Genomic DNA, 8616 nt, shown 5'->3' with positions numbered 1-8616 from the left:
TTAGATGAAATTAAATAAATTTTGATAAATCAAGAAATTATAATTGATACTATAAACCAGATGAGCATTAGTTCAGGATAAAAATAAGCTTAAAATATTGATCATGGAGCTCCAGTTAGAGATATTTTATTTTAAAATATGGCGGAAAAAACTGACTCGGACTTTTACCTTGTATTTGCATTGGTATTATTATGGTCTCAAATCAAAAGAAGGAAAATTAGGAATCTGCCTAAATTTTGTTAAAAGACCTTTCATGAGCTATTAAATAAAAATATAAGGACGATTACCTCCCCTGTAATGGCAGCCACCATGTAATTTTTTGAAGTCCAGGGAAAACAACAAAATATTCAATGAATATGTAAAAGAAATACTTAAAAGATTGCAAATATCATAAACAAAACATCGACTAGAGGTTTTATTTAGTTCAAAGACATTTATTACGCAATTTTCAATCCTGGTATTGTGACATAGTTTCATCGCTTCATCGTTGATATTTTTGTTTCGTCATACATGTACATGCCATTCATAAAGGTGATATTGAAATTGACACACAATATACTGATATCATCATGGCAAGCCCTTCAAATACAACTATGGAAGATCTGAAAACCCTTATTTTGGCAGTAGACTCAAAAGTAAATAAATTTGATGAGAAATTAGATACAATTGAAAATAAATTTTCAAATCTAGTGCAGGTGGTAAAACAGAATGTAAAACAAGTAAAGTTAGAGGTCTCAGAAACAGGCCAAGCACTAACAGAATTAAGGCAAGATCACGATGAGTTACAAAGAGGGGTTGAGGCTATGGAACTCAATGTGCAATCTCTAGAGGTAGAGAAGTTTGAGTCAATGAGGCAGAGTTTTGAGACTGACATGAAAAAATTCAAAATGAAGCAGTTACTACTTGAAAAACACGACCGCAAATATAATGCTTTAGTGTATGGCATGCCTGAAAAGAGTGATGAAAACATCTGGAAAGTAATTGATGACCTAATGATTAATTATTTAAAAATGGAAAAACCTAAAGCAGAAAGCTTCCCATTTGCAAATGCTGATAGAATACCAGCTAGGCAGAATTCAGGAGAGAAAAAACGACCAAATCCCAAAATAATTAGATTTATACATTATGCCGATAAAGAGCTATTCTTATCACATTTAGCCGGAAAAAAATATCCGCATTGTAGATGACCTGCCTCCATGCATGAAAGAAGCCCGAAATGAACTTGCAAAAAATTGCATACAAGATTAGGTCAGATGAAAAACTGAAAACATGCATTCGTCACTTAGGAGTCACTGTGATCATTTAAACACGCACTAGCTCAGGACACCAGTGGCATATTCGCAAGCAATTCCGTTGCTGGTAACTTGCATAGAACTTTCATATACTCCGTCACATACTGTTATCACTATTGATAAGTTAATTTACTTTGCTTCAGATATCTGCTTTTTGTCTCCAGGAAAATACATATACTATGCTTGCATATTTGTACATATATCTACCATTTCTGATGTATTTATTATTTCTTTTATACACATTTTAGAATACTACAATGAGTGTAAGTATATGTGCGTTGAATTGTTCTTATATGTGCTTTGAAGGCCGTACTTTAACCTATAATGGTTTAATTTTTAAATTGTTATTTGGATGGAGAGTTGTCTCATTGGCACTCACACCACATCTTCCTATATCTATATTCTATGTGCTTTTAGTTTATGAGCTGGAATTTGTTAATACTCATGCAAATGATCAATGGATTCAATTCTAAAACTATGAACTTAGATGTAACTCTAATTTAAATCATCAACAATATAGAATATCTCGCTCATGTTACTTTTAAATAATAATTAATTCGATGAAAAAAAAAAAAAACATTTTGAAGAAAGAAAAAAATGAAAAGGGAATCAGTTCTCCTTTTCAGACAACTTTCCAAATATGCATTTATATATTTATTTTTCATGTGGATATTTCAACACGGGCTGAAAGTTTAATGTCTTAATTGATAAATTATTTCTGAGAGAATAGTTATAGTTTAGGTTTGAACCCAAGTTGTACTTATTAACAACAGCCATTTTATTTTATTTGCCTTATGCTTGACATGCTTACTTTTGTAACTGTTGAAACATGTTTGCAATTACTTGTGTTCATTTATATGAAAGTGCATGCTACTTTATGCTAAATTGTTGGGTTTTTTTGTGCTGCTTTGTTCAATTCGTTGGTAATTTATTTTGTTATTGTAGTACATTTTGTACAAGAAATTTGCATCCTCCTTATAAATAACTAACATACATGACATATATAAGGAAAACATTTTAAAGGGTCAAAATATTTGTCCATTTTATGGTTATGAGACCAATGTCTTTCTTTGGACAATAGTGAAAAATTGAAATAAAAATAATACCCTAGGAATTACTAAAATAATTATATAACATTCAAAATAAGACGTTGATAATAGCCATATAATTACTATACTGACTAAAACCTTGACTGAAACATACATGTTTGCAATCTTACAATTAAGGGGAGATAATATTTTGGATTATCTCTCTTTGATTGTTGAAATTTAGGTTGAGTGGGTTAACATTAGTTAGTTTTTTTCTCCATTAAACTCTTTCTTTGGAAACAGGTAATCCAAAATTTGTTTTTGTTTAAAAATATATAAATAGGTGTTATGGTGCAAAATGTGTTACCTTGTATCGTATCGAATAACACCAAGGAGTCCGAACCTCTGACACAAATTCCAAAACCTCACCCTAGTACATCCTTAAACATATTTGTTGAAAATAGGTGACGAGAAAGAAAACAATACTTACAGCACATGTATAGAGGGTTTCACAGTGAAAAATGAGTCTAAATGTCAAGCGAAAAGCTAAACACTATAATCGAAAGATTAAAACATTTTTAAAAAAATGAAACAACAAAAAAGATATTAAATGATTACAATCTTCTCTCAAGGTAAGTAATGATTGTCGTGTCATTTCTGTTGTATTTCAAATACATCATCTTATTCAACAGTCATACTAAAAGTTGCAGTAAAAAAGGGGAAAGTTTAGTGAATACAAGAGGGACAAAAGATATCAAAGGGACAGTCAAACTCGTAAATCTACAAGTGTAGCTCTTGGTTTGCCAAACCTAAGCATCTACCTATCTTTTCTGGACCCATTCAAGGCCTTAAATCCAAAATTGGTACAGGTCCATATAATATGCGGTGGGGGAAACTTATTTTGTCGTGTAAAACCCTCCCCTATTCATCTTTGTGACTATTGATGCAAATGAATATAGTGGTAATCAAATTGTAAAAATCAAGCCAGAAATAATAATGTCCGTCTGTGTCAGTCTGTTTGCAAATCAGGACCAATTGTTTTTTAAGGATAAGTGATCTTGGCTTCTTATGTGACACTTGCTGTATGTCAATAGCCACTTAACATCTGATAAACAGATTGCAAACTGTGACAGGAGATTTTATTTTTATTATGAATTATCATGATTATTTAACTAATTTATCATTATCGTATGCCTATCATCAAAGCTGTCAAAGTTGTCTTTAAACTTTTCTCATATTGTTTTGATTATATCATTCATGTTGTCTTGCATCTTTAGCCAAATTCAAAAATTATAAAACAACCATTTTCAAGTTTCAATTCACAAACAAAACTAAAGAGAAGTCTTGAAGAACTGTTGATTCTATAACAGCCCTACGATCCCTATCCCTTTACTTTCTTATTTTTGGTTGTTGAATCATGTCTTTAACAGTTTTAGAACAAACAAAATCAAGTTCGTTAACAGCTATAAAAATTACCAAAAAATTCAGTGGTTACCTGTAATCACTGAGACAATCAGTAAATACATGTAAATACAAAATAGATGAGTAATTACAACCAATTACTTAATTGTTTAGTAATTACAGGCAATTACTAAATTGTTTAGTAATTACATGTTGTTCTTAATTTCACTTATTTACTGTCTCAAATGTATATATGTAATGTTGCACTTCCGTTTTCCTGTAAAACATTGATGTTGGTACCGATTAGAAATAAAAACTACCCTCTATATATCTTGGTGAAGACTTTGCGTTTTTAACTTAAATTTGCACCATTGATAAGAGATGAAAGATTTGTTCCATAATTATAACTGTTGAGTTCATAACCTTAATAAAGGGTCTCGGAAATGAAAAAGTGCCTTCACCAACGATGCAATAAAAAGTAGCGTACAGTATAATACTTAAAAATTATCAGTGCGCTTGATGTATGCTCTTTTAAATAAAAACCATATAACATACTGCGGATTGATTTATTTTCGTGGATATCAATTTTCGTAGAGTGCTGAAAACTTGCATATTCGTGAATACTTGATTTCGTGGTTTTGCCAATCTCGTGGTTAGTTTAGTTTAAACATATTTTATTTGTTAAAGTACAAATTGGATAAGACACAAGTCAAACAGACTTATGAAGTCTTCTCCATTTAACATTTATAGCAATATAATACAAAAATATATGTATGAGCATGCATGTAAAGAATGGTATATCTAATTATATATATAAATATGGATCAACAGACGGAAAATTGAAGATTGAAGACAAAGAAAACAATAATAATACAGAAAAAATAAATAAAAATAAAAATATATAAATGAATAAATTATTTTGAAAACAGAAAAAAACAAAAAAAAAACAAAAAAATAATAAAAAAACAAAACCCAAATTAAAAAAAAAAATAAAATAAATAAAATAAAAAGGACAAAAAAAAGGGAAAAGAAATCTTAGATGATGATGTGTGTGCGATCATGGTTTGCTACCTAGACAATTTGAAATCTTTCCGAACTTTTAATAAACTCAAAGACATTTTTGAAAATGTTTTGGTTTTGCTCTAAAGTAAGAAGACAACTACCCGAGGTAAGTAGTTCTATGTTGATTTTACAATCATTTGGAAGCCAGCGAAGACTTTCAAACATTTTATTTCGTATGTCTGAATATAATATACATTTAAAAAAGAAATGATAGGAATCTTCACGATTAACACCACAGCGGCAGGAAGGGTCAGAAATAATGTTGACCCTATATAGATCATAGTTTAAGGATGATGCAAAACATCGAAGTTGGGTGAGAATTATATTCAATTTTCGATTTCCAAATTCATATTGCTTCGGAACAAAAATATTACTCTGAGGGTAACGGTTTTTTAGTTCAGTTTTAAATTTATTAATTGATTCCACATCACGAGTTGAATCATCAAGATTATTCCAAAGACGTATGGTTGATGGAATAAAAGAATCATTAGTTAATGCTAGTCTGCAGAATGGAATAATGATGTCATTTCCATTGCGTAGAGGATAAACCGTCATACTTTGTATTTTTTGGGGAATTAAATTTGACAAATAGTCTGGAACATTATTATTTTGAATATTATAAAACATTTGGATTTTTCTTCTCTCTCTTCTTTCAGCTAATGTTTCCCATCCAAGTTCTTCATAAATAGCCCTTAAGCTTGTGAATATAGGTAAGCCCGTAACTATCCTAGCAGCTTGGAGCTGTAATTGCTCCAGTTTATTGACATAACCTACCCCAATATTATCCCAAACCTCACTTGCATACTCAAATAAAGGTCTTATAAAAACTAAATAGAGTTTTTCTAAATTTTTCCTGCTCAGTTTATATTTCAACTTCCTTAGCATATTTATATGTTTAGACGTGCTTGATATAATATTATCAACGTGGGCATTCCATTTAGCATCATTGCTAAAAGTAACCCCTAAATGTTTATGCATATTTGTAATAGGTATATTTTTATCATTGAATATAAAGTTCATTTCTGGGGTTTCAACATTAGAAAATAACATAATTTCTGTTTTATCTGGATTAAAAGACATTAGCCATTTTTTGGACCATTCGTTCAGCTGTTCTAGATCATGGTTTATCACAGTTTCTATCTGAAAAGCATCACGATCCGCACAGCTGAACGATGTGTCATCTGCGAAGAGTCTGCACAGTGAAATAAGTCTTTCTGCAATATCATTTATATATATTATAAAAAGTAATGGTCCAAGGACCGACCCTTGAGGAACTCCAGCTGAAATACTGCAAAGTTTTGAAGAAGATTGCTTGATAACCACCCTTTGTTTTCTATCACTTAAGTAGCTTCTAAACCATTTTAACAGATTTCCATTTATACCATAAGCCTTCATTTTATGTAATAAACCATCATGCCAAACTTTATCAAAGGCTCTAGAAAAATCGCAAAAAATAAAACAACTTATCTCTTTCTTTTCAAGTGAGTTCAATATGCAATTATATATTTCTAACAGTTGGTGAACCGTTGAACATTTAGGAAGAAAACCCGATTGGTACTCATAAATTAATTTAAATCTTTGTAAGTGGTTGTAAACATATTTATATACAACACGTTCCATGACTTTGCCTATGCAACTTATGAGTGATATAGGTCTATAATTTGAAGGTAATGAACTATCCCCCTTTTTAAATAAGGCTATAACATTTGCAATTTTCCAGCTGGAAGGATATTTGCACTGATGCAAGGATTTATTAAATATAATACATAATGGAATTGCAATTTTGTCGGGACAAATTTTAAGCATCTTATGACTAATGACATTCGGGCCGGACGCTTTTTTGGGATTTATAGTTTTTATGATATCAACAATTTCACTAGTACTAATCACTATATCATTCAATAAATTGTTAGTTTTTTTGTCGAAATTGGGTAATTGAGCATCAACATCTGCTAGCGATGAAATGAAACAAAAATACTTATTTAGAATGTCGCATTTCTCGTCGTCTCTATCGGCGAACTCCTCAAAACGATTATCATTAAGAATATTTTTTAATGGGGGTATGTTATTAGATCCTCTATTTGGCTTAATCAGCATCTTCATAATTTTCCAATAAGTCTTAGAATTGGAAGCGTTATCTAGTATTATATTTTCCAAGTTTTTCTCAAAATTTTCTTTCGCTTCCTTTTTCATATTGTTCACTTTATTCCTCTGTTTCTTATATTTATTAATATCCGTTTCTTTTTTAGATTTAATTGATTTTTTTCGTAATCTATCCCTTATTCGAATTGCTTTTCTGATATTACTGTTAAACCAGTGTTTGTCATTACCACGTATAGTTACTATTTTGGTTGGAATGCTCTCTCTTGCAATGCTGAGGATTTTTTCAGTGAATATAGTGACCATTTCGTCTACTTCCTCAACATTGGAAAAGAGTTCATTCCATTCAATTGCATTCAACATATTTGAAAACTTTTCAACATCTGTTTTTTCATATAACCATATTTCCCGTTTAAACGACTTTGTTTCGGACTTTGGACATTGTAAAAAAATAATAGAGGCATCGTGATCACTGATGTTATCAGGTACATTCAGTACATCAGAAAAAGAAAATTGTATAGCATCACTTAAAATGATTGGATCAAGCAAAGTACTACTATGATCAGTTACCCTTGTTGGTTTATTAATAACGTTTTTTAAATTAAATTGATGAATTATATCATATAACTTATTATTATTATACGAAAATAAATCTGAATTCAAGTCTCCAGAAATCACAATGTTTTCTGTATACTGATAACCAAGTTCTATAGCATGATTTAGCCGAGTCCAATATTCAACACCTGACCATTCCGGTCGATAAGTACAACATAATAAAAAAGTTTGACCTTTACCTCTGATCTCCACCCAGATAGTTTCGTCAATGTGGTTTTCGAGTACACCTTTTCTGGTGACTGACATATTATCTTTTGTATAAATGAGTAAGCCTCCTCCGGCGTTATTACGATCTTTACGGAATATATTTTGTGAAAATGAATCTATCATTAATTCTTCGTTATTTATGTTTGGATCTAAGTGCGTTTCAGTGACTGTTACAATATCAAACTCTTCTGCGAAATTTTGAATGAAATCAATCTTATTTCGTAAACTACGAATATTAATATTGCATATTGATATGGAGTTATCAGTTTCACGAGAAAAATCGTTTTCATGTTCCATTGGACCAGGATTTTGTTCAACGCTTCCAATTATAAGGATAAAATGTAACACAAATAGAAGGAATAAAACATTTATGTTTGGGTCAAGGCTTTGAAGAAGCGACAAGGAGACGACGAGAAATGAACAACGACAATTGGTAAGTAGAATTTCCGAAAAAGTTTCTCCGTTACAAAAATTATCTGATCCGGAGAAATGAAATTTACATGAGTTAAACAACCCTATGGCTAACCTGTATTGTTCGATACAGTTACCCATTAGGTAAAAGTACAACAAACAATGACATGTTATAAGACAGATTGCCATTCAGGTTACACACAAAAAATAGATCACACACATCATCATCCAAAGTCATACAGGTATTAAACATATATACACAAAGAAAATAAGAGTACATTGTAAAACAAATTAAATTGAAGGAAATCATTTTCGATTCATAAAATGGGAAAATTAGTTCACAAACAAAATTTAAATATAAATTCCGGGTTTTTTTTCTTCTTTTTTTAACAAAACTATTCAATACTTTATGCTATTATCTATAGCAAATCTTTTTGATTATTTGATTTTGATCAAAGCTTTAATATATAAAAGGGGTGTTCTTTAGCTGCACATGAAAT

Source organism: Mytilus trossulus, chromosome 5 (genome assembly GCF_036588685.1).
Source record: "Mytilus trossulus isolate FHL-02 chromosome 5, PNRI_Mtr1.1.1.hap1, whole genome shotgun sequence".
Taxonomy (NCBI): Eukaryota; Metazoa; Mollusca; class Bivalvia; order Mytilida; family Mytilidae; genus Mytilus; species Mytilus trossulus.
The sequence above is the reverse complement of the archived record's forward strand: the minus strand, read 5'-3'. Positions refer to the sequence as shown.